This window comes from Chrysemys picta, chromosome 3, assembly GCF_011386835.1.
Source record: "Chrysemys picta bellii isolate R12L10 chromosome 3, ASM1138683v2, whole genome shotgun sequence".
Taxonomy (NCBI): Eukaryota; Metazoa; Chordata; order Testudines; family Emydidae; genus Chrysemys; species Chrysemys picta.
The window spans coordinates 146,142,886-146,169,862 of NC_088793.1; the positions used below are offsets into that span (position 1 = coordinate 146,142,886).

General features: G+C 43.3%; 1 protein-coding gene across 11 annotated transcripts in view; it reads left to right on the top strand.

Moving 5' to 3' along the window:
• Window positions 1–26,977, top strand: part of LTBP1 (latent transforming growth factor beta binding protein 1) — a 333,039-nt gene that overhangs the window by 60,053 nt on the left and 246,009 nt on the right. The gene's annotated exons all lie outside the window — the stretch shown is intronic.

The following is a 26,977-nucleotide window of genomic DNA, read 5'->3' on the forward strand; positions in this document are numbered from 1 at the left end:
GATAATAATGTAAGATTTTTTAACAGAGAAAAAAAGAGAAACAAAGTGAATTTTTGAAGAGAAATAATAGACATCCATAAAACCAGAGGAATGCCTTATAGACTTTAAATTTACCTACTGCACATAGGAAAACAAGCTATTCCTAGACCTCTGGTATGCAATCTGGGCTTTTGGTCACACTACTGTAGAAAATAGGCAAAGTGGTTTGGAATAAGAGATCCAGCTTCTTCCAGACATTGTTGGTTCAGGCATATGTCAGAAATTCTTCATAGCTGTCTTCTTGCAAGCTGACATTAAACTGCAGTTAGACCTATTTTTATAATAAAGAGTTAGATTCCTTTTCACATACTTTTATCCTTGTGTTGATCATGGGCTGAAGTCAGGGATACAGTGTTGTTTTAAGTTTGTTTGCATTTCAGTGCATTCCAGGGTGACGAATGTGGGTTTCAGAAACTAGAATTAAGTACTAAGTGGAATCTCTACTTCTGCTTTCAAAGGAAGGGTAAAAGAAGTTGAAATGTAGTTAGGGTGACCCAGATAGGAAGTGTGAAAAATCGGGACGGGGGTGGGGGGTAATAGGTGCCTATATAAGAAAAAGCACCAAAAATTAGGACTGTCCCTATAAAATCGGGACATCTTGGTCACCCTAAATGTAGCGTTTATGGATCACAAGGCCAAAGGTGGGAACCACTGTCTGACAAATAGCAGAGTCCTGGGGTGAAACTCTAGCCCCTTGAAGTCAGTGGGAATTCTTCTTAGAGTGCTTGCTCATGTCCATTCCATATTAGGTGTGTGTGCTTGCCACATGCACCGGTGCCGGAAGTTTTTCCCTTAGAAGTGTCTGTAGGGGATTGGCCTTGACACCCCCCTGAAGTGGCGCCTGCACGGAGCGGTATAAGGGGCGCCGCTGGCCCTCCCCCACTCACACCCTCAGTTCCTTTTTGCCGCCAGTGACAGTGCTGGAACTTCTGCTGCTTCGGCTAGTGTTGTTTTGTTCTCTGTTCTTGCAAACCTGTAATATAGTTGTATATAGTTAGTAATTTCTTAGTTACCCCTTAGTAGTAGTTCTCAAACTCTTCGTTAGTCCCGAATGGGACTCAGCTGGGGGAGGGGCATGCCCTGATCCCCAAGCTTTAAGCCCTGCAATCGCTGTAAATGGCCTATGACCATCAGCAATCCACATACCAACTGCCTAAGGTGCTTAGATGAGGGGTACAAAAGTGACGTGCTGTATCTGCAAGTCCTTCAAACCTAGGATGAAGAAAGAGCTCAATATCCGTTTGAAAGTGCTCCTAATGGAGTTGGCTGGCACTCTGGCACCGGAGCAGCGGTCTGAATCCGCACCGAGCACCTCGGCCCCCTTGCACAGTGCTCTGCCGGTGCTGTCTATGAGCTGGCACCAGTCCCCCTCCACGGCTCCAGTCAAGAAGCTGAAAAAGACTGAGGGGAAGATCTCCTACTTTCCGCAAAGGAAAAGAGGGGGCTGGGGGTGAGCCCCGATCCGTGTTGGGCAGCTCAACATCCCTCTCGGGAAGTTGGGCCCTAGCTCAAGTTGAGCGGTGCAGCCCATCTCACACTTTGGCTGTGACTCTGGATAGAGGTGCAGGCCCCGGCCACTTCAAGTGCTGTTGATGCCCAAAGCCCTTCAAGCAGCTCAGGAGATCCTGACACTCTCAGTGCCACCCACACCGGCTCCAGCAGTACCCCGGTTTTGGGGAAAATCCATGCTGGGACTTATGCGTGTTGTCCCCACCTCCGCAGCACTGTTCCCCATCGAGAGGGACATCCTGCCATCGCTCTCCCGCCCGAAGCCGTCACGCCTCAGGACTAGAGATGCAGGCTCAGCGGAGCCCTCTTCGGTTGCCACACAGAGGGCACCGATCGAGGGACTCAAGGCATATGTTGTCGGTGGATTGGTACGGACCCTCTGAGGCACGTGCCACCCAGCAAGAACTTCTGGGCCGGCCCCAAACGTCTCCAAGGGCACGGGACCGATCGATGGTCAGAGATCGCAGATAGCCAGGCCTTCATTGCCCATCTCCTAGCAGTAGGTTGTCCTACTCGGGAAGATCCTCCTGGCAACTGGTCAATATTAGCTCCCGGTCCTGTTCGACGTCCCGGTACCAGTCGAGTAGCATGAGACGTGGCTTGTTGGGTCTCTGATGCAGATCCGCCGAACACCGTCAGTCCCTGAGATCCTGACCAAGACACCCATCTCGCTCGGACAGGTCGGCTTCAGGACGCATTGACTGGCACCGGTCGGACAAGAGCTACTGCTCCACCCGATCCTGGTCGCCCGGTACCGACCACTCCATTTACACCTCTGGCACGGAGTGAGACTCCCTGACTGTGAGACAAGCCCCCGTACTTGCGGTGCCGCCTACATCATTAGCACCGAAACCTGTCCCATGGTCCCAGGCACAGTGGCCGGCGCCATGGTACCCATGGAACCCTTGGGGGTTCACCCAACCATCCCAGGCAGCATGGTCGGTGTTGGGAGACTCAGAGAGGCCAGCAGCCTTGGTATCCCATCCCGCTCAAGGCTTCAGGGGGTAAGACCCCACAGGTCCGGGAGGACCCAAGAGAGCAAGCTGCTAGACCACCAATGGAAGTAGAAATCCCTGCGGCACCAGTATCATCCTTGTCATCCCCAGACGAAGCTATCACGGGGCCCCTTCACCCAGTTCCTCAAGATGATGCCAAAGCGCAGCAGGAACTTTTGAAAAGGGTCGTGTCCAACCTGGGTCTTCAGGCAGAAGAACTGGAAGAGCCCTTGGACTCCCTGTTTGATGTCCTCTGCTCCACGGCTCCTGCCCTGTGGCAGACCTCCTCTTCCCTAGCACCTATCTCTAAAAGGGCTGAATGCAAGTACTTTGTGCCAACCAAGGGGCATGAGTACTTATACTGTCACCCTGCCCCCAATTCCCTCATGGTAGAAGCAGTTAACCACAAGAAGAGTCAAGGACAACCCAGGGCCACCCGCAAAAATAAAGAATTGAGGAGGCTGGATCAATTTGGGCATAAGAAGCAACAGAGGGTCCTGTGGCACCTTTGAGACTAGCAGAAGTATAGGGAGCATAAGCTTTCGTGGGTAAGAACCTCACTTCTTCACTTGCATCTGAAGAAGTGAGGTTCTTACCCATGAAAGCTTATGCTCCCTATACTTCTGTTAGTCTCAAAGGTGCCACAGGACCCTCTGTTGCTTTTTACAGATTCAGACTAACACGGCTACCCCTCTGATACTTGGGCATAAGATTTATTTGTTGTCCAGCCTTCAGCTGAGAGAGGCAAACCGCCAAGCCCTCCTTGGCTGATGACTTTAATATGTGGCAAGACACAACCAAGTTCGAAGGGTTGCTCCCCAAGGCTGCCAAGAAGGAGTTCCGAATGATCTACCTCCCCATCCCTCTTCAAGGACCTCTCTCATGAGAGTCTCCTCACACAGGAGGTTAAAGGGTTGCTACAGCTGTGTGCGGTGGAGGAAATTCCTCTCAAGGACATGAACAAGGGGTTCTGTTCCCAGTACTTTTTAATCCCAAAGTCCAAGGGTGGTCTGTGGCCCATCCTGGACCTGCGAGACCTCAACAAGTACCTGAAGAAGCTAAAGTTCTGCATGGTTTCCCTGGCCTCTATTATCCCCTCCCTGGATCCGGGAGACTGGTATGCTGCCCTGTATTTGAAGGATGCATACTTCCACATAGCAATCTTTCAACTACACAGATACCTCCTCCGTTTACAGTGGGGTCCCACCACTACCAGTTTGTGGCCCTCCCGTTCGGCCTGGTGACAGCACCAAGAGTGGTTACCAAGTGCATGTCCGTGGTAGCGGCTTACCTCAGGCTCCAGGGATGTCCAGATCTACCCGGACCTCGACGACTGACTCGTCAAGGGCAGCTCCAGGTCTCAAGTCCAAAGGGATGTTGCGGTGCTTCAAGCCACATGCCTCTCTCTGGGCCTACTGATGAACAATAAAAAGTCACCGTTCGTGCCAGTGCAGAGTGCTCCTCGACTTGACCTGCGCTGGGGCATTCCTGCCACTGGAAAGGTTCCATGCATTGACTAATCTCATCGCAGAAGTCTTTGCGTTCCCTTTGACCACAGCCAGGGTCTGTCTGTGCCTGTTGGGTCACACGCCAGTGTGCACTTATGTGGTCCACCATGCCAGGCTCCAGATACGGCCTCTGCAACAATGGCTGTGAATGGTCTACTCAGGAGGTCCCAGGACCTCTGGAAAGGATTACCATTCCCCAGGTGATACTTACCTCACTGCAATGGTGGACCAACCACAGGACAGTCCTGGAGGGGGTTCCGTTGGACAACCCCCCCTCACTTCATCGAGTTGGTGTCAGACGCCTTGAACCTTGGCTGGGGTGGGCACTTCGGCAACTTCCAGACATGGGATGTAGTCCCCAGAGGAGGCGAAGTTGCACCTAAACATCAAAGACCTCAGCAGTCCAGCTGGCTTGCGGAGTCTTCCTGCCCCACCTGTTGGGCAGAGGTGGTACAAGTCCTGATGGACAACACAGCCTCGATGTTCTACATAAACAGGCAAGGGGGAGCGCACTTGTCGGCTCTCTGTCAGGAGGACCTCCGTCTCTGGGACCTCTGCATCAGCCATGAACTCCACCTGGAAGCTTGTCACCTTCCCGGGGTCAAGAATACGCTGGCGGACCAGCTCAGCAGGGACTTCTCCTCTCATCGCGAGTGGTTGCTCCATCCAGAGGTAGCCTGCATGATCTTTCAAATATTGGGAACTCCCCAAGTGGACCTGCTCGCCACCAGACAGAACAGGAGGTGCCACCGGTTTTGCTCTCTGCAAGGTCTGAACAAGAGCTCCCTCTCAGTACCTTCCTCTTGTTGAGGTCAGGGAGCCTGATGAACGCGTTCCCTCTGGTTCCACTCATCAGCAGGGTCCTGGCAAAGATAAAGAGAGACAAAGCACAGGTTGTTGTGATCGCCCGAGTGTGGCCTCGCCAACATTGGTTTGGCATGATCATGAGCTTGTCAGCGAACCCACTCTGGCCCCTTCCCAACCCCCCAGACCTGCTGTCACAGGACCACAGTCGGCTCCTACACACCAACCCAGAGTTCCTTCACCTCTTGGCATGGATGCTGTGTGGCTAAATCTAGGGGAACGGACTGTGTAGCTAAGCCTGGAGGTCCTCCTGGGGAGTAGGAAGCCCTCAATCAGACTGACTTACCTGGCCAAGTGGACGAGGTTTTCCCGCTGGGCATCCAAGTATGGTATCTCTCCCTCACATTTTTTCATACAGGCTGTCCTGAACTACCTGCTCCATTGGAAAAACCAGGGCCTGGCACACACTTCCATTAGAATGCATCTTGCGGCCATCTCCCCTTTTCACCTGTCGATCCAAGGACAGACAGTGTTTTCCCATGACATGAAGGTCAGAGGGCTCGAGAGATTCTTCCCACAGGTACGGACCCTGTCCCGCAGTGGGAATCTTAACTTGGTCTTCTCTAGGTTCACAGGCCCGCCCTTTGAGCTGCTGTGTTCCTGCTCCTTTTCCCACCTATCATGGAAGGTTACTTTCCTGGTGGCGGTCACATCGGCAAGGTGGGCCTCTGAAATTAAAGCATTGACCTCAGAACTGTCATACGTGGTCTTCTACAAAGACAAGTTTCACCTTCCATCTGAGCCAGGACATCTTCCTGCCGGTATTCTGTCCCAAATCGCTTAAGACCAGTGAAGAGAGGTGTTTTCACGCGCTGGACATCCGAAGGACCTTGGCTTTTTATTTAGAATGTACCAAGCCTTTCCGTAAATCAACTCAGCTCTTCATTGCTACAGCGGATAGGATGAAGGGCCTTCCGCTGTCCTCACAGAGGATTTCCAGTTGGATCAGCTCGTGCATAAGGACCTGTTACGACCTGGCAGGGATTCCGTCGCCGACGATTGTCAGAGCCCACTCAACGAGAGCACAGGCGTCTTCGGTGGCCTTTCTGCCGTACATCCCTATCTAGGACATCTGTAGAGCTGTAACGTGATCCTCTGTCCACACGTTCACAGCTCATTATGCCATTACTCAGCAGGCTAGAGACGACACTGGATTTGGCAGAGCTGTGTTGCAATCGACGTGTCCGTGAACTTCTACTCACCTCCAGTCACTTTGGAGTCACCTAATACGGAATGGACATGAGCAAGCACTCAAAGAAGAAAAAAGTTACCTTTTCCGTAACTGGTAACACTTTGAGATGTGTTGCTCATGTCCATTCCACAACCCGCCCTCCTTCCCCACTGTCAGAATTTCTGGCAAGAAGGAACTGAGCATGGGGGGGCGCCGGTGGCACCCATTATACCATGCCATGCGGGCACCACTCCAGGGGATGCCAGGGCCAGTCCCCTACAGATACCGCTGAGAGAAAAACTTCTTCTGGCACCGGTGCATGTGGCGAGCACACACACACCTAATATTACAGAAAAGGTAACTGTCTTTTTTGCCATTAATGTTAGTAGGGACAGGATTTCACCGTGGGTCTGTTAGTGACATACTTGCATGTTGCAGATTGTATTAAAGACAGTTCATTGTCTTAGCATATTTTTTGTGTATTTAGCACTTTACATTTTTAAAGCATTGTACAGGTATTAACAATACCTTTCAAGGCCATGTTAGGTTAGGTAAGGTAAGTATAATTATGTACATTTTACAGGTGCAGAAACTGACACAGAGGACCAAATTTATTCCTGCTGTCACTCCATTGACTTTAGTTATTGGAATTAAAATCTCTAAGCTAAATAAATCTCTAGTGTAAAACATACACCACAACCAGAATAGGAAGATTAGTGATAAAACTGATATAAGAACTCAACCATGCCTGGCTCCTTGTACTGTGCTCAGTGCACTAGATCACAGTGCTTTCCTATTAGCTGAATTAAATTGGTAGGAAAATGGATTCAAATCCAATTTAGGAAACAAAAAATTTTCTTTTTATAAGATGTCTGGCTTTATATAGTTGTGTTTAGGAAGGAACATGAAGGCTTATGTTTACTAAATTAAAATTTATGACCATAATGTAAAGATGTATATATTAGAAAAAATAATACATGCTAAAAAGGTATAACTTTAAAAAAAATAAAGCCTTGATGTTGTAGAAATTCAGTACCAATTCTATTCCCATTGATTTCACTGGGAGATGAAGCATGCGCTTGGTAATGTGCACTGAAATTTGGGTACAACAGTTCTTTCATTTTTTATTTTAATTGCTGGGATTTAGCAAACATGGAACAGCAAATATAGAAAAAGGTGCATTTATGATACTGGAAATGTGAATAATTGTGGGGTTTTAATAGGCACTTCCATTTTCAGTGAGTGGAGTGACTCTCTTATCCATTGCTTGAGAAATGGAAAAAAGCCCATCAGAAGTTCATTATTAAATCTTCCTAGGTTGAGAGAGTATATTAATTAAAAAAACAAAAAACCCCAAATTGAGCTGTTTTTAGCACAGAATTATTTTATAGCTTTAGAAGCCATTGATTTACTTTTTCAAATATAATTTTCACATATTATTTTACTTTCAAAAATCTATCTAGTTAGAAATGAAATGACAAAGTAGGAATCAATGTGGTAATTGCAGCAAGAATACAGTTGCGATCCTGTAAACCTTCACTTACATGCTTAACTTTACACATGTGAGTAGTCCCAGTGAGTTCAGTTTTACTGAGGTGTGTAAAATTAAGCACGTGCATACGTTTTTGCAGAATCGGTATTTAGATTATTGTCTGAGCCTGCAAGCACTGCACATGTGGAAATTCCATGTATTTCAATATAAGCTTAGTGGGAGTTTAACATGTGTAGCGCTACCATAACTGGTACCCTAATGAGCCTTTTCCATCTCTAATTTCTATAACGGAAGGAATAATGATTGAGTATAACATAACATTAATTGTAATATGCATTGGTCTCATTATCAATGGAACATTAAACTTCATTAATCAGTTGTAGTATATAAAATTTACTTTGAGTTGCATAGTATTTTGTTGAAAATCAGAAAGTTAACCAACAAACAAAAAGATATAGGCCCAGATTTTTAAAGGTATTTAGCCATTGCTGCACTCAACATTGCAACACCTAACCGATTTAGCAGCCTAAATCTCATTTTCAAAAGTGATTTAGGTACTTAGGAGCCTAAATCTCATCAATGGGATTTTGGCTGTTAAGAGCCTACGTCCTTTTTGAAAACGAGATTTAGGCTCCTACATATGTTAGGCATTGCAATGCTGAGTGCAGCAGTGCCCAAATACCTTTAAAAATCTGGGCTATAGTCTTTCTGTTCTGTGTTGATTTTTTTTTAAATTTGTTTTAACTTTCACTCTTTTAAAGAAATCAACTTTTATAATAAAATTTTAAGAAAACCCATTTCTGTATAACTAATCAAATGTTAAAACTTTGTTTCACAACTGTTGTAGATCTGAATTTTCAGCCTTACTTGATGTTAGGGTTCTGTTGGGCACAGAAGGGGGGTAGGTGTTGTGCACCATAACCTGGGTTATGTGAGTGGGGCCTTTCTCAGAAAATACTGATTTATTATTATTATTATTTTTTTTTGTTTTGGCTTGTGAAAGGTCTCAGAGCAGTGACCGCATAGGCAGCAGTATGCCTCATCCCTGTTCTGGGAGGACAGGCCAAAAAGCTACTTCCATTAACACTGAAGAAACTTTTCAAACAAATGATGCTTATGTTATGCTTCACTGGGACTTCTCATGTAGCAGGATTTGGCTTTTGATAGAACAAAGCCAACAATACTGTTCTGGTGACTTTTATGTGTTGGTTTAGATTTTTTTTATAGAAACAAAAATAATGTCCATTTTCTTGCTAAGCTGTCACCAAGCTTCTTTGTGTAAAATCCTTGGCTTGTTTGGGAAAGGGAATATAAAAAAGACTGCAGAGGAATTTTCCAGGCCATGACCCTGAATAATGCTATATTAGTCGCGTTAGCTTTAGTCAGTTCTTCAGTTCTGTTTAAGGGACATTTTTATGTCCGGGGTCTTGTACCAATACAAATAGGATTAGAGCTATCTCTCATTATTCTTTTTAAAGACATAGCACCATGTAGACTTGAATCCACAGTTTCTTCAAGTGTTATTTCATGTGAAAACCCATAATAATTTAACATTAGTTGTGGCATTTCTTATACTTTTTTTTGAATGGACAAAGTCATTGTCTAAATTTACCAAAAGGTTTTGAAAACTGCTGTCCTCTGACAGTGAGTGATCTTAATGTACTACCTAATTAACCAGAAAAACATCTTGGTAGGGATTTAAATTGAAATGCAGTCAAACTATTAAAATGCATGTTGTTTATACTTCCTTTCCCCCCAGTTTGGACTGAAAACTGGAAAATTCCATTTTTTGTGATGGGCTTGTAAACAGGATAATCGCTATCTATTACTCATTACTGTGGTATGAAAAGAATAGATAGGGAAATTTAGTTAAATTAGTAGCTGCTTTAGCTGTACATTTGAAAGTGCTTTATAATGTGTATTAAAATTCTCCTGTTTCTTATTTTTTCTCTTGGTGTGTGCAATTCCTTCAGAGCTTTCAGATAGAGATGGGGCACACATCCATTGCCATACCCTTCTGAGCCTTCTAGCTCAGCTGGCCAATGTGCAGGAGGGACAGCACTATGGTTCTATTTCTTTTCCAACCTTCCCCCTTTGGGGTGGCTAGCTTCCATGGGGCCAAGAGGAGAGAGCAGTCCCAGCACTTGGGGGGACTACATGGACTGTAATCTGGCCAGCAAAGCTTCTTGCATCCTCTCCTCCTGTATACATGTACAGCAGTTGGCATTGGCTGACCCTCAGGACTGGGGCAAAGAATTTTAAAGGTAGTTCCAGAGTATTTTCAATGGTGGGGCAAGATGTGTGGGTGGCTTATGTCATCCTTTTAATTGATGTATGCCTTACTTCCTAGGGCACTAAAAGGATTAAGTCATATGCTATTTTAAGAAGGACCATTTACAGTCCTTGTTGTTTTCTTTACTGTATTTCTCATTTCCTTCCAAAAAGACATCTATATTTTTAATTTGCTGGAGATATTCCACACAACATAGTGGTTTATGATGACATAGTATAGTAAAAATGAGCTCCTTGTGCAGAAATATACACTTGCTAAGCTTGAAGACTCAATTTAGGCTTGAAAGTTTCTGTATAATTTATGATCTAAAATAACGTGCACATTTCTAGACTCTCCATTTATTAAAACATAATTTACAATAGAAAATTCATTAAAGTGGAATTAAGATTTTGGTCACACAACATCCTCTTAAATTCCTCCCAGTGTTCTAATCTCTTCACTAACATAAATATTTTTGTGTCATCTGTGTATTTTACCATCCGATTGTACACCTTCTTCTCTGGATCATTAAAAAATATAAGCCCCAGTTCAGCAAAAAACTTGCTCAATGGGGCTTAAGTGTTGGCATAGTTAAAGCAGAAACCTCCCTTCCCCAGTGTAGCGCTTATATCAGTACAGCTTATTCTGGTTCACTGAAGCGAAATAAATGATACCAGTACAAATCATCTTATACTGCTGTAACTTTGTCTAAAGCTTTTACTGGCATAACTTTAGTCAAAAAAAAACAACCCACACCCAACTAACACAGTTGTGCGGTTAAAAGTTGAAGTGTGGATCAGGCCTTAGGCATGTGCTTAAGTTTTTTCTTGAATTGGAGTCATAATAAGTAACATCAAGCCTAGTATGGGAAGTTGGGGGCGGGGCACCCCGCTATTAACCTTTGACCATGCTGAAAATTGACCATTTTTTTTTCTGCTGTCTGTTTCCTGTCTCTTAGCTCATTTCAGTTTCTTGACATTTCTTCTCCTCCCATGACAATTTAGGTTCCTTAATAGCCTCTCGTAAGGTACTTTGTGAGAACCATTCGAAAATCCAAATAAATTATATAGGGCTGTCGATTAATCGAAGAATTAAAATAATTAATTGCGATTAATCGTACTGTTAAACAATAGAATACCAATTGAAATTTATGAAATATTTTTGCATGGTTTTCTACATTTCAAATGTATCGTTTTCAGTTAAAACATAGAATACAAAGTGTACAGTGTTCACTTTATATTATTTTTTATTACAAATATTTGCACTGTAAAAATGATAAATAGTATTTTTCAATTCACCTCATACAAGTACTGTAGTGCAATCTCTTTATCATGAAAGTGCAACTTACAAATGTAGTTTTTTTGGTTAAATAACTGCATTCAAAAACAAAACAATGTAAAACTTTAGTGCCTACAAGTCCACTCAGTCCTACTTCTTGTTCAGCCAATCGCTAAGAGAAACAAATTTGTTTACATTTACGGGAGATAATGCTGCCCACTTCTTAATTACAATTTCACCTGAAATTAAGAACAGGCGTTTGCATGGCACTTTTGTTGCTGGTGTTGCAAGATATTTACGTGCCAGATGTGCTAAAGATTCATATGCCTCTTCATGCTTCAGCCATTGTTCCAGAGGACATGCTTCCATGCTGATGACACTCATTTAAAAAAAGTGTTAATTAAATTAACACGGCTGCTACTCTGAAACCTTAATTAAATTTGTGACTGAACTGCTTGGGGTTGAATTGTATGTATCCTGCTCTGTTTTACCCGCATTCTTCCATATATTTCATGTTATGGCAGTCTTGGATGATGACCCAGCACATGTTGTTCGTTTTAAGAACACTTTCACTGCAGATTTGACAAAATGCAAAGAAGATACCAATGTGAAATTTCTAAAGATAGCTACAGTACTCGACCCAAGATTTCAGAATCTGAACTGCCTTCCAAAATCTGAGAGGGATGAGGTGTGGAGCATATTTTCAGAAGTCTTAAAAGAGCAATAATCTGATGCTCAGAACCCAAACCACCATAAAAGAAAATCAACCTTCTGCTGGTGGCACCTGACTCAGACGATGAAAATGAACATGCATCGGTCTGCACTGCTTTTGAGCAGAACCGTCATCCGGATGGACGTATGTCCTCTGGAATGGTGGTTGAAGCATCAAGGGATATATGAATCTTTAGCACATCTGGCATGTATATATCTTGCGATGTGAGCTACAACAGTGCTATGCAAACGCCTGTTCTCACTTTCAGGTGACGTAAACAAGAAGCAGGCAGCATTATCTTCTGCAAATGTGAACAAACTTGTTTGAGCGATTGGCTGAACAAGAAGTAGGGCTGATTGGACTTGTAGGCTGTAAAGTTTTACATTGTTTTATTTTTGAATGCAGGTTTTTTATTTGGTTTTTTTTGTTTGTTTGTTTTTACATAATTCTACATTTGTAAGTTCAACTTTCATGATAAAGAGATTGCACTAGAGTACTGGTATAAGATGAATTGAAAAATACTATTTCTTTTATTTTTTACAGTGCAAGTATTTGTAAAAAAAAAAATATATAAAGTGAGCACTGGACACTTTGTATTCTGTATTGTAATTGAAATCAATATGTTTGAAAATGTAGAAATCATCCAAAAATACTTAAACAATAACAGAATACCATTTATTTAACAGCACAATTAACCGCAATTAATTTTTTTAATCGCTTGACAGCCCTAAAATTGTATCAATCAACTGTATTCTTTGTTGACTGTTTTGTTAACATACTTGAGAATTCCAGTTGAATAGAATCATAGAATCATAGAATATCAGAGTTGGAAGGGACCTCAAGAGGTCATCTAGTCCAACCCCCTGCTCAAAGCAGGAGCAATTCCCAGCTAAATCATCCCAGCCAGGGCTTTGTCAAGCCGGGCCTTAAAAACCTCCAAGGAAGGAGACTCCACCACCTCCATAGGTAACGCATTCCAGTGTTTCACCACCCTCCTAGTGAAATAGTTTTTCCTGATATCCAACCTGGACCTCCCCCACTGCAACTTGAGACCATTGCTCCTTGTTCTGTCATCTGCCACCACTGAGAACAGCCGAGCTCCATCCCTACCCTTCAGGTAGTTGAAGGCTGCTATCAAATCCCCCCTCATTCTTCTCTTCTGGAGACTAAACAATCCCAATTCCCTCAGCCTCTCCTCATAAGTCATGTGCTCCAGACCCCTAATCATTTTTGTTGCCCTCCGCTGGACTCTTTCCAATTTTTCCACATCCTTCTTGTAGTGTGGGGCCCAAAACTGGACACAGTATTCCAGATGAGGCCTCACCAATGTCGAATAAAGGGGAACGATCACGTCCCTCGATCTGCTGGCAATGCCCCTACTTATACAGCCCAAAATGCCGTTAGCCTTCTTGGCAACAAGAGCACACTGTTGACTCATATCCAGCTTCTCGTCCACTATGACCCCTAGGTCACAGTGACGCATGGCTTTCCTTTACGGCAGCTGTGCTGTCTTATCGTTATCATATTATGTCCATTGGGATATTTTGTACTTCTATTTTTAATTCTTTTCAACAGACTTTTCTAGTACCAAATTAAGGTTTACTGGTCAGTATGTCATAGGATCATCCTAGAGAATGCTTCTTCCTAAAATCTATTTATTTTATTGCACGTATTACAGCAGTTGAATGTACAATAATGTACTGCTAACACCATAAAAATGAAATTTTGGTGTGGAATACTTACTGTGAAATATGGAATAGAGATCAGTGTTGTTTCAATGAAGACTTTATGTTGGACTTCCAGCAGGAAAAGGCTTCACACACTTACAGTTAAGCTACCCAGCCATTAAATGGTGGGTTTATTCTTGAATCACCAGAGTATCATAATGGTGGTGCCTTGTGGTCACATTCTTAATACAAATCTTCATGGGACTGGCACGAGGCCTTTTTTTGAAACTGATGTTGCTGGAGGAGGAGGAGAGTTTGGTTTGGATTTGGTAACCTCCATAAAAAATAAAACTTTTTATAAGGTGAACAAGTTAACAGACTAGTTAGTCATTTCTCTTTTTCTTGTGTTTTGCCAGTAGAGCGGTGCATAGCTTGTTGAACATGTGCGTGTGGCTAATGGCTGTGTAACATAAATTAGACACCTAGCTAATTCAGTCCGGAATTTTGAAGCATCACTTTGTCAGATGACTTGATAATGTTATGCAGGGGGTGACAAATCATAATTAGTGGTTGCTGGTTTTCAATTTGTGTTTGTGTGATGTTTTCAAATACATTTAAACGGAGACTGCCTGCACAGTAACTTTGACTAGCCTGTTTGCTAGTTACAGTTGTTCCACACTTAGGGGTGCTTTATCATTGCTCAGCTGAGGGCCGTAGTGGCAACTTGCCAGAAGCCAGAAAGCGGTACCTAATTTACATAAAATAGAGCATATTGCAGCTACTCACTTCTTTAGTATGGAGGTTCAGCCCACTGAGACTACAGATCCCAATATTCAATGCTCCATCTTAATCTAAACATAATTTGATACAGATGTTGAATTTTTAAACCTTAACTCTTCCCTTTCAGTATTTTCCATACTGTTGTAATTTTTTTCCTGAAAACGTTATGGCTATTCAGGCTACTTTATCTGTTTCTGTAATGTGTTCTTGTGAACAACATAGATTTCTAAGGCAGAACTTTAAGGATGGCTTAATTTTTCTGTTTAATTTTCTGGATAATAATTCATAAATTCTGAACAAATGACTTTATAATTTTTTTAATCATTCCAGTATAATTAAAAAATTCTAGTCCAGCCAGATGCTTCATAGCAAGTACTATTATTCTGTTGTGATATTCCTATTTTGATATGATTAATCTGCATACAAAAGTTTAATTCTGAGCCATCAGCTTAGTTGGCAAGAGAACAAAAATCATATACTTCATAGCCTTCAAGTGTGATTGAAATGAAAACAGGCTTTGAAGCTAGAAAATTGCTTTTACTTTCTTTCCTGTTTTACTGGCTGTTGCTAAAACTTGATACTCTAAGAAGGTGTTGAAGCCCACACTTTCTGGAACCTGATAGCATTCTGAAAAAAGCCGATTTATACACACATCCAGGTGAAAAGGCATAGTAAACAACCCTTCCGCCTTTATTATTCATTTTTCTAATTAATATAATTACGCCTTTTTATAATTTAATATCTTTTCAAGGTGGTTCTTTAGCATATTTGGTCTTTGAATATTCGCATTACATGAGAATGATAATCTGCTGTTGGATGATTTGTTTGTAAGGGATTTAAAACTACTTTTGTGGAGTTGCTTGCAGTTGTTTTTGATACTTTATGCTGGTACAGTAGTGAATATTAAGCTTACTGATACTGTTCTTGTTTCTTAAGAGACCTTTCCCCTTTTGAGGGCTAGGAAACAAACTGTTGTACAGTAACTCCTCATTTAATGTCGTCTCACTTAATGTTGTTTCAATGTTTCGTCCCTGCTCAGTTAGGGAACATGCTCGTTTAAAGTTGTGCAATGCTCCCTTATAACGTCGTTTGGCTGCCTGCTTGTAAGATTCTGTGGAACAGCAGCGACTTTACAAGGGAGCATTGCACAAGTTCCGCTTCTCCACCTCCTCCCGCTCCCTCCCAGCACTTCGCACTCAGGACTTTCGGGGAGGGAGGGAGGGGCAGGAGCGGGGAAGCGCTGTGTCTCCGCTCCTCCCCCTCCCTCCCAGAAAGTCCTAACAGCTGTTTGGCGGTGCTTAGGACTTTCGGGGGGGTGGGGGGATGTGGCGTGCTTCGGAGAGGAAGTGGAGTGGGGGTGGGAAGAGGTGGGCCTGGGGTGGAGCGGGGGCAGGAAGAGGCGGGCCTGGAGCATTCCCGGCAAAGTCTGAGCCTGTTCTTCTCCGGGGAAGCTGCCTCTGCTGCTGCAAAGGTGCTTCCTAGTGTCCTTGCCTGCAGCGGGCTGTACCTGTGTGGGGTAAGCCAGGGGCACTTCCCAACCACAGTACAGTACAGTCCTGTACAGTATATAATGCCTTTTTTCTGCTCCAAAAACATTTCCTTGGAACCTAAACCCCTGCATTTACATTAAATCTTATGGAGAAATTGGATTCGTTTAACATTGTTTCACTTAGTTACATTTTTCAGGAACATAACTACGACGTTAAGTGAGGAGGTACTATACATGGATTTCGGAAGACTCTTGGGTTACTCCTCTTCTCTTTATAAGCACTGAAAAATGTTCAAAATCTACCAAGATCTCAACTTTAATATATCGTCCTGTATACAAATAGGAATTTAAACACTTGATGTGTGTAGCACTTACAGTACTTAAGAGTGCCTGAATTCTCTTTTGTGTTGATACAATATTTTTACAGATATATATACAGCCCTTTTCTCCACAAGAAAGATATTGTTATATTGGTTATTGTTATACTGGCATAACACCCCAGCTGGTAACTCTTATTTTGCTTTTAGTGGCTTTTTTCAATTTAGGGCACGTCTTCACTACCCGCCGGATTGGCGGGTAGCGATCAATCTATTGGGGATCGATTTATCGCGTCTACTGTAGACACGATAAAATCGATCCCCGATCGCTCTGCCGTCGACTCCGGAACTCCACCGCAGTGAGAGGCGGAAGCGGAGTGGGCGGGGGAGCGGCAGCGGTCGACTCGCCGCCGTCCTCACAGCCAGGTAAGTTGACCTAAAATACGCAACTTCAGCTACGCTAGTTGCGTATCTTAGGTCGACACTCTCCCCCCCCCGCGTAGTGTAGACCTATCCTTAGTTTAAACCCCTTCCAGGTGATATAAACTAAAACTAAAAAAGCCACTTTTGTACCAGAAAAGCATCTACACTGGGGTTTATACTAGTATAACTGTGTTAGTTTAAATTCACACCTTACAGTGAAAAGAAAACTTTTCTGTGTACACAAGGCCACAATACTCAGTGTATGTAATTACCTTTGATCAGACCGAACTGGGGACTTTTTCTTCTGTTTTTCTGCATCATTGTCTTTAGAGTTGCCAATCCTCCAGGATTGTCCTGGAGTCTCCAGGAATTAAAGATTAATTTTATGAAAGATTATGTCATGTGATGAAACCACAAGGAATACAGCCAACCAAAATTGGCAACCCTAATTGTCTCAGTTCATTCAGTGTAATTATAGTTCTGCGAGTGCTCGTCCCGGTGTATATTCAGTGTGGCATGTGTATGCACTATGTGTGCCCAGTGTCAGAGACCAGGACATGGGCAGTCGTGCCTAGTGGTTGAAGCAGGAGTTGTATCTAGAGACTAGAGCAGGAGTCAGGTCTAGTGCTTCGAACAGGAGGCAGTGGCCAGGAATCAGAGCTGAGGGCCAGAACTGGAGTACTTACAGTGAAGCAAGGCTAGGGCCAAGGCAGGAGTAGGGCTGGAGCAAGGCTGGGAGCATGGGTGGCGGGTGAACCCCCCCTTTGGGGAGGCTAGCCCGCTGGCCCTGCCCCTTCCTCCAAGGCCTCGCGCCCACCCTACCCCCTTGCCCAGGAGAGCCATGAGTCCCTGCGGTTGGAACAGCCCCAAGCTCCCTCTCCCTGCTATGGCAGGAGGAGCCCTGAGCCTTCTGTGGCTGGCTGGAGCTGAGTGAGCCACCACCAGCTTCAGGGGAGAGGGGGAGAGAGGACATAGCCTCCAGGCGGAGCATGGGTGGGGCCATGGCCTAGGGGAGGCTTAGCTTGTCCTGGCCTTTGATACCTGCCCCCCCATGGCTGGGAACAAGCAAATGCAAAAGTTATCGCTGCCTTTGGCGAACACTTTGAGCAGCTTCTGGGCTATTGCTGCTGCTGGGTTTAAGACCTGGTCTGGTGACTCTTCCAACCAATCTGGTGGAGTAGCCATCAGGTAACCTACTACTGCAGGCCAGATGTGCTTCTTAGGTTGCCCAGAGACAGGCTCTGTTGTAGGCTCTGATTCCTGACATTCAGGACTTGAAATTCTTAAATAGCACGTGCACCCTTTGTCTCCTCGTGCTCCCATCAGAGAGCATAAAAGGCGGTGCAGATTGCCCGCCTCTCTAGTTCCTTTCTGTTGCTCTCAGTGTGAGACTGAACCCTTCTGTGTTCGTAGCCTTTCACCATTGCTGCTTGATCTTCAGTTCTGTAAATAAATTGTTAAATAGTTTATTAGGTATTTTAGGTTTAGCTAGTTCAGTAGTAGTTAAATAGTTTGGACTTGGGGGGAGGGAGGGGGTTCCACTCCTTAGTTCCCCCTCTGTTCAGGCTTGTATTATGTCGCTTAAAGTTCCAGGTTTAAAAACGCAGCCTGGCCTGAGCCCAGGTCTTCCTGGTGAGCGACCAGCACAAACGCCACCTTTACTGCCTTGGGGAAGCACACATCCCCTCAAGGTGTGACACCTGCAGTGCCTTTCCTCTAAGTACCAGGCAGTCTTGGAAATTCAGACCCCACAGACATTGAGACTCTGAGGCCCCATTCAGACCCTGGGGCCTCCCATTCCCCATCTGCCTGATCTGAGCCTCTGAGAAGTGCCCCTCTGACACCAGCATCCTCCAGCTCAGAATCTTGCAGCAGGCCCAAGGACTCCACTAAACAGGGGCATGAAGAAGGTGGGGTTAAATCACCCCACAAACTCTTGAAAAAGAGGTCTACCTCCTCCCTTCCTCTAGAACTGCCTGGGACTCTGTGCCCAGAATGGGTGCTTCTGGATCTCACAGGGAGTAGAGACCGAAATTGATGGTACTAAGAGGTACCAGTGCTCTCATGAAACCATAAACTGACTGGGTGGGACCAACCCTGACATCTCTCTGCATTGGTGACACTGTTCTGGCAGAAGTCCACCATTTCCACGACAAAACTGGTGTATTCGATCAAACCCAAGACACCTGCCAGTGCTCGTCTGGTGAGATCATGATACGCTTTCCTTAAGAATCTGGCAGTTTACACAGACACAGAATCTCCGATTCTCTCAGTCCCAATTCTGCTGAGAGAGATCCCGAAACTGTCAACTTCACATTTGCCAGTCCTGAGCTCCAGCCAAGAGGTGGAGGCTCTGGCACCATTGTTGTGTTATTCGCTAGCTCCTATCCATTGGTCAGGGTCAGGGTACACGGTATCATCAGCTCTGCCACTAGAACCTGACAACTCCTCCTCATCGGACCAAAATGACCCAGCATCAGCTCTTAGCCAGTTAGTGAGAGCGCAAAGGCACCCGGCTGGCTTTAGAAGACCCATCAGGGCTAACAGTGATTGCTCTGATGAACTGTACTGTTGGCCAAGGAGCCAAGGGTAACTGTCATGAGGTCCTCTCCATACCCTTATGATCCTGTCCACTGACTTTATTAGGCCCCTGGAATCTGTACTTTTGGGCACCGGAATACAAGGACCCTGGACATTGCTCCCAACAATGGTCATCTTCCAGAGAGGAACCACAATCTCCACAGAAGTGCTTTGATCAAGGAGGAACAGACAGTTCTGCCAGAGCTGCCAGTGGTGGTTTCTTTGGCTTCCACAGACAAAGCAGTGACACTAGCCTCTCCATCATTACGAACAATTATAGACAGTACCAGGACCTCCTGTGTAAGATTTGCTGAATCTCTTCAGATCCCAATAGAGAAGGTTCAGGATCTTATCACAAACTCCTTTTCCAAGCTACAGCTCCCTCTAGGGTGGTGCTTCCCATCAATGAGGCCTTTCTGCATCCCAGTGAGCAGTTTGGCACACACCTATCACTTGTGCCCTGACCCTAAAGAGGCTGAGAAGAAATACTTCGTTCCCCCCAAAGTAGCAGGGTATTGGTTTTCCTACCCTAATCCCAGCTTCCTTGGTGGTACAGGGAGTCATAAGAACGGCCGTACTGGGTCAGACCAAAGGTCCATCTAGCCCAGTATCTTGTCTACCGACAGTGGCCAATGCCAGGTGTGCCCCAGAGGGAGTGAACCTAACAGGTAATGATCAAGTGATCTCTCTCCTGCCATCTATCTCCACCCTTTGACAAACAGAGGCTAGGGACACCATTCCTTACCCATCCTGGCTAATAGCCATTAATGGACTTAACCTTCATGAATTTATCCAGTTCTCTTTTAAATGCTGTTATAGTCCTAGCCTTCACAACCTCCTCAGGCAAGGAGTTCCACAAGTTGACTGTGCGCTGTGTGAAGAACTTCCTTTTATTTGTTTTAAACCTGCTGCTCATTAATTTCATTTGATGGCCCCTAGTTCTTGTATTATGGGAATAAGTAAATAACTTTTCCTTATCTACTTTCTCCACATCACTCATGATTTTATATACCTCTATCATATTCCCTCTTAGTCTCCTCTTTTCCAAGCTGAAAAGTCCTAGCCTCTTTCATTTCTCCTCATATGGGACCCATTCCAAACCCCTAATCATTTTAGTTGCCCTTCTCTGAACCTTTTCTAGTGCCAGTATATCTTTTTTGAGATGAGGAGACCACATCTGTATGCAGTATTCAAGATGTGAGCATTCCATCGATTTATATAAGGGCAATAATATATTCTCCATCTTATTCTCTATCCCCTTTTTAATGATTCCTAACATCCTGTTTGCTCTTTTGGCCGCCTCTGTACACTACATGGACGTCTTCAGAGAACTATCCACGATGACTCCAAGATCTTTTTCCTGATTTGTTGTAGCTAAATTAGCCCTCATCATATTGTATGTATAGTTGTGGAGCGCAGCAGGCTGCACCAGCCCTGGTCTACCCCTTCAAACAAAGAGGAAAACAGACTTGATTTCTTTGGCAGAAAGAATTTTTCATTGGCTAGCCTGCTATTCCCCATAGCAAATGACCAGGCATTGATGCCCAAGTATGACTTCAGGAATTACAACAAGTGCTCAGAATTTGCTAATGACTTGCCACAGGAATGTAGGCCCCAATTCCAGGCCATCCTGGATGAGGGAAAACTGGTAGCAAGATCATCCCTCTAAGTGTCTCTGGATGCAGTGGACTGGCATCACATTCTGTGGCCACCTCTGTGGTTATGAGATGGGTTCATGGCTGCCGTCCTCCGAGTTCCCCAAGGAGATCCAAGTAATGGCAGATGATCTCCCCTTCAGGGGTAACCACCGTTTTAGAGAAAAGACAAATGAGTCACTGCACACTCTCAAGGACTCTCTTGTTACCCTCTGCTCTTCGGGAATATATAACCCAGAACCCCATAGGAATCATTCCAGGCTGGTTACTCCTAGATATCTCCCACTACCTCAGTCCTTTTCCACGAAAAGACCTACGAGCCCCCTAGAAAATGAGCTAGGGTCAGTTTGACAGACACACTACACCACAGTCCTATCCTCTTCAGCCCATCTGCCTACCAAGAAGGCTTTTTTTTTTTTGGTAGGATGATCAAAAGCCATCAACCAGTGTCTGTATCATCTGTTACCCCCCACTTCCTTTGGGGGCCACCTGGTCTGTTTCTCCCAGTGTGGCACCTTATCACATTGGACAAATGGATCTTGGACATCATCTCAACTAGCTACATGATAGGGTTCCTGTCTGCTCACCTCCCTCCCCATCTCTTTTCAGGGAATCTTCTCACAAGAAGATTCTCAAACAGCTCCCTGGTGGCTGAGACAATATTGGTTCACCACCATCCTGCAGTTGGCCTCTGGCCCATTCATTCACCCACAACCATTCCCAGTTCTACTGTCTTGAACGAGGGCAGGGCTAAATTCCCTATCCCAGCTTCCCTCCATCTGGCGACGTGATGGACAATGATTGTAGAGAGAGCCTGCTGAGAGGATATGCAATCCATGTTTAACAATAGCAGGAGAGACTCTACAAGAAAATGCTATGACACCAAGTGGAAGTGTTTCTCCCTGTGGAGTCAGCAGTGCCACTTATCTTCTGAGGAATTGTAAATCCCTCCTATTCTGGAAAACCTTTTCTTGTTGAAGACATCTGGCCTGTCTGTCAATTTCCTAGGGGTACATTTGGCAGCTATTAATGCCTTCTAGCCTGTGATGGAGAGCTGCACAGTGTTTACACATCTCACTACCATGAAGTTCCTAAAAGGTATCATAAGGACATACTCTCCAGTTTCTAAACCCTTGTCTTAACTGACTGTTTAGTCTCATGGTCAATAACAACATCAGTTTGTGAAGTGTTTTCTCCTTGTATGTCTGCTCTCACTTCATTTGTGTCGGACAAGTTGTCAGACAGTTACGATTCCTTCAGAAGGTTTTGCCTTCATGTGTAATCATGGACTATGAGCGAGGTGACGCTTCTTTGATCACTGTAGCTTTGACTGGCCAGTGCCCATCTTGCCAAAATCTCACCCAGTCTTTGTTTTTCAACCGTGGAAGGGATCTTGCTCCTTTTATTGTATTATTTTGTCTGATTGTACTTTCCTACTCTTTTCCTCACTAGTACAGTGTCCTTAGTCATCATTTCTTTTTGTCCCATATCTGTTGCCCTATAGCTTTATTTACTTAAAGTTTGTAGAGGCTTTTCACTTTCCATTTTTGACATAAGAACAACCAACTTGCCTAAAGGGGATTGTTTAATCACTTTTACTAAGATAGCTTTCTAGTATTGTACAGTATTAATTTTCCTTCCATCAAATTATCAAGCTCTAAATACATAGCCAAGTGGCATAGCCTCTTTCATGTCTACAATATCCCAAAAGGCTATATAGAGATAAATAATTCAATTGTAAAATTAATATTAGCAGAGAGAGAGAGAGAGAGAGAGAAAATAATTATTATAGAGAATGGAAACCGATATATTTTCAGGTGAGCTATGAGAAGAGCCAGAGAGTCCATGAGCTCGGCATGGCTGCAGAATTCACCCCGTGCCTCACAATTGTGCTGTAGAATCAAAAATTTAATTTAAAAGTTATTTACCATTATGGTTGCAAAGATAACTTCAAAAATGTGAATTTAAGACTTGTCTGCACTGCCCTGAAGTTCAGACCGCAGTGGTGTAAATAGCAGTGTGCCTGGAAGCACTGCACTGTAATTCCTCTGTGTGGGCACAAACTAAACATTTCCTAGTCTGAGTCAATGTAGTCCAGCACGTCCCTGCAACCCGCAGCTCTCATTGGCCGGGAACGGCGAACTGCGGCCACTGGGAGCTGCAGGAGGCAGTGCCTGTGGACAGCAATGTAAACAAACTGTCTTGCGGCTTGCCAGCGGATTACCCTGGTGGGCCGCAGGTTGCCCACTACGGGTGTAGACATAGCCTTAGTTTAGCTGATGCGTTGTCTTCTGCCTAAATCTACAGTATAAAACAATAGCTCTGAGATCTGCGAACTACCTCAATCCTCACAGTAAATTGCTTAATCTGAAATTTAAAGATGATTGTTTAAATGTTAACACTGATAACTGTTTCACTGCTGCTCACTTACAAGAAACATCCAACTAATTTGTTTATCCCACAGTCATTAACTGCCTCTCTTGCCTCCCCAATTGTCAGAAGACCCAACTGCTCCTTACCAAGTTGCTAAAAGCTGTAGTTTTCCCTTAAACAACTTCAGTGATGGAATTGCTATTTTTCAACACAAAAATATTGGCTCAATTGATAGTGTGGGAACAGTGTAAAATAAATTGAATATAATATAATTAATATAAAATTAATAACACTGTGACTACATACTGATTGCATCACTAATTTTCATATTTAATTAATTAAACCCCTCAACTTTGAAACATTTAAACAAAACAGTTACCAAATTTCTAGTGTGTTGTAACACAATGCCACAAAATCCAGGAATCTTCTCACAAAACTTAAGGTCACCTTGCTGCAGGCTACGCAGGACCTTGTCCATGAGACAGAAAGTTACAAGAGGGCTGTTCCACATGTCGGAAGTTGCAGAAAAATAGGCTTTCATATAAATACTGTTGAGATTAGCAAGGAAGGAGATGTGGGATAGATTAGCAGATAGGAAGGGGAAGAAAGTAGTGGGCGATCAGGTCTGATGTGTAGCTTCTTGAGGATCGAGTTCTATGATTCTGCATCTTGGTACATGTGCACAGGTCGACAGCAGTATTCTGCATATTCAGCATTCTGGAGCCTGCAGGACTGAGATGTTGGGAGACCAAAGAGAAAAGATTGACAGTACTCAAAGAAATTATGGTATTGTTGACAATTTCAGAGAAAATAGACTTGAGAAAGTTATTTATACAGACAGTGTTGCAGAAGAGATAACAGACAGATTTACAGATACTGAAAATGAGAGAGGAAGAGATTTCATGGTCGAGCATGATATCAAAATTACAGAAAGCTGAGTTCAACAGGAAACCTGAGTTAAACAGAGAAAGAAGAGATGGAGTTGTGTTTGTGTATGCTCTTCTTGTCCAGCAAAGGTGCTTATGTTCTGAAATGTAAAGCTGAAGAAAACTGAAGTAAATTTACTTGGTTTTGACAGGTCTTGAGAATGTTTAAGAAGGAGTTAAAAATCGTGTCAAAAGATATATACTCGTATAACTGAATATAATCATGTAAAGGGGGTAGTTATGGGTAAAGTAGGCATTTGTATTTGATAGACTCCTATTTAGAGAGCTTTTAAATTACAGATCTTTTACTTGAGATATGGTGAATAATGAATTTTTGTTTGTTGGAGTGTTTTTAGAGTTCCATGTCATTGCAGCTTATCTGCATTAAGTATCTGTATTAAAAATCCATACTATCAATTTATTTTGTCTCAAATAAAATCTAGTTTACGTTTTGTGCAGAATCTCAGTTTAAAAACAAACTTTTGAATGAAAGGGTCTCAAAAAAATCTGAAACTAGAAACTTCCTATTTTTAATGTGATAATTTTCAGATATTGTTTAAAGATTAATTGCTCCTGCACTGTGACTTTGTGAAGTATACCCTAGAAGAAAGTTTTTTGCTGAGATATTAACCTTTTCTAATGAAAATGCTAACTTAACCTTTACTATTCTAGCACAAATACGACACAATATATATGTTGTGATGCTTGTACTGTATCCCAGTGACAAGATTTAATCTGTACATTTCAGTTTAATATGCAATTTTTATGAGACTGAACAGAAGAATGCAAAGTTTTGAACGCTCCCTGATCTTGAAGACATTGTGAAATAGGCCATATTTTATTAGCACAAAGATATGAAGAAATCCCACACACTTATCAGTTTGAAAATTAAACCTTGTCCACAATATTATTAAATATACATAAGCAATTTATTTGAAGGAGAAAACAGCTGTCAGAGGCCAGGGTGCACTAATGGCTGTATTTTTTTTTATTTAAATGGAAGGAAAAATAGTGGTTATATTTTCATCCTTTTGAAATTCAGGCCTGAATAGTTTCTTAATTATCACAAGAGTTTAAGAAAGATCAAATAATCTTTTGTTATCGACTCTTCCATTTTATTTTGGGGTGAGTGTGTAAGAGAGGGGAGGGAATTGTCCTTTGGGGCCATATAAAAAGATTGTTCTGGCAAGTCAGTTTTCCTTAATTATTACTAGGTGTGAGGGCAGAGCATGAAAGAATCAGACTTACAATAAATAACATGAATTTAGAAGGAGGCAGCCTGAGTCAGGCTTGGCTTATTTAGTCTAGACAGGACTTTTTCATGCCAAATGTTGCTGCTTTCATTTCTGCCTGCCAAATCTGTTTGATAAAGGCAGTCCAGGAATGCTATATATCAGAGTAAGAAAACTTTCTTTTGCATGCAGGTTACTTAGTGACATTGAGGTTTATTCCTCCCTTGATGTGCTTTCATAACCTCATTAATATTTGTGATATTGTATGGATGCATTGAAACGAGAGGTGGCACAATGAGATATCTGTTCATGTGGCTCATGTACACTTTAGCCAAGGAGATCTTATTAGTCAAATGTATTTAAGTTAATATCCATTTTGACAATTTATTTACAGTCTCACTTGCACATATATTGCAGCGATATAAATCTATGTGAAATGAAATCTTATTTCAAAATCATGCTTGATGTATGCAAGTCTTAATTTTAATCTTGCAAAATAGCATGTATTATAATAGCATTAGTATTATTTAATGTTTACATTGCAGTAATGCTCAGAGGCCCCACTGAGCTATGTTCTGTCCAGACTCTCAGTAATAGACAGTCCCGTCCCAGGGAACTTACAGTCAGAGAAGACAACCAACTTTTTAAATTTGGGAGCAGGGAGAGTAGGAAACAGCAAGATGTGTGCAATTTTTATATACATTTGTGCTGTTTATAAATAATTAAAAGAAGAGTCAGTTATCTTCAGCAGTCACTCAACTTGCATATCACTAATTGGTTGATTTCTTATAGGTGTCATGGTACATTAGCTTTGAGGAGGGTTTTATTTAGAGGCAGTAAACAATGAGACTTCAGAGTTTGTGACTAGGAAGACTGAGTAAGAGGGTGTCAAAAGAGGTGAGGAGAAGGGGAGAGGAGAAAGGTCATAAAATATGTTCTTTGAGTACGTGTCAGTGTGGATCCCACTGTTCTGTGCGCATGCACCTCATGCACACAAGATTGGATTTTTTTTGAATAGCAGTGTCCAGTGTGGCTGTGCATGCACCTTCCACCACCTAATGCTCACATAAAATGTGGAGCAGCTGCTACCCTGCCTCAGTTTCCTCTTCCCACGGCTGGCAGTAAGACTTAAACCAGCGAGTGTTGAACCTGCTATTTCTACTGAGCTCAAACTCATCCTTTTTCAAGTAGTTTAATGAAGAAAACCAATCTTCACCTTCTTTATTTTTTCTTTTCTTAATTTGAATATTCCAAAGGAAAAGACACGACAACCCTCTTTCAGTGGGGCAAGATGCCTGGTGCCTACTACCAGGACAGTCTTTAAAGTTTTTAGTGTATAAAAAGTGACTGAACCACAATGGACTCATCCCCCCTGGGCGACCAGCATAGTTGATACCTACTCTGCCTGGGGGAGAGTCTCATCCCAGATAAGTATTTGGTGTGTAAATCCTTCTCCTCAAGGACTTGCAAGTCAGGGGATGCACTTGTCTAGAAGAGATCCTTCACGAGTACAGGGGAAGAGGCTTCTATTCCCGATATTTCTTTATCCCAAAGAAGAAAGGTGTGTGGGGGGAGGTCCTATCTTAGTTCGGAGGAAACTAAGAAATACATATGCCACTTTAGAAAAGGAATCCATCATTTCACCTCTGCAGGCTTAAGACTGGTTCATGGCGCTTGACTAGTGAGATGCATACC